This window comes from Adiantum capillus-veneris, chromosome 14 (genome assembly GCF_014529385.1).
Source record: "Adiantum capillus-veneris isolate H3 chromosome 14, ASM1452938v2, whole genome shotgun sequence".
Classification (NCBI taxonomy): Eukaryota; Viridiplantae; Streptophyta; class Polypodiopsida; order Polypodiales; family Pteridaceae; genus Adiantum; species Adiantum capillus-veneris.
This window is the reverse complement of record NC_140944.1, coordinates 5,370,980-5,371,932: the sequence shown is the minus strand read 5'-3', so window position 1 is coordinate 5,371,932 and position 953 is coordinate 5,370,980.

The window sequence follows — 953 nt, the reverse complement described above, 5'->3', positions numbered from 1 at the left end:
CCTGGTTCAACTCACAACTTCATATCCACGGAGTTGACCACCAAGCTAGTCATACAAGCCCATGAGATGGGAGATACATTGAAAGTCAATGGAGCTATCAAGGGACAAGACACCTCATTACTCCCTTAATTGGAAAATTGAGGCCTCATGTCCAAAGCTATGTGGACAAAGAGGATTTCTTCATCTCCCCTCTCAAACACGAGGATGTTATCATTGGGGCACCATGGTGTAACCGCATGGCTTCCAACATAAAGTTCCTTGAAAGGAGAATCTACTTCACCTACAAGGAAAAGTGCATGCACATAGATGCTAATGAGTTAGGGAACAACATATCCCTGGTAAATATGCTTGCTTTTGATAAGTCCATGAAAAGCTCCACTTCTGCGTATATGATTTTTGTTGGAGAATCTGTAAATGATTCCAATGGTTTCACAAGTAGCAATAAAGGGAATCAAGAGGAATTAGAGTTGTCGAATTTCCTAACTGGATTCCAAGATGTTTTCATTGATGACATCCCTAGTGAGCTACCTCCAAAACGAGGGATGATGACCATGCAATAGAGCTTCTACTAGGACGCTCACCGCCTAACAAGCCTCCTTATCAAGTTTCCTAAGCTCAACAAGAGGAGATCACGAGGCAAGTGCATGATTTGGTGGAAAAAGGGATGGTGAGGCCTAGCTCCTCTCCATTCTGTTCACCATTAGTTTTAGTGCAAAAGAAATACGGCACATATCACATGTGTATCAACTATAGAGAACTAAATAAGATCACTATCAAAAAAAGATTTCATGTGCCAGAGACCACTCAAATTCTTTTGAGGAGTACAAGCGACACCTCCTGGTTATCTCTCAAGATGTGGGAAAGAATAAGCTTTTCATTAATCAAAAGAAAAGTGCATATTTCCTACAAGAGATTCAATATTTAGGTCACATTATCTCTAAAGATGGCACCTG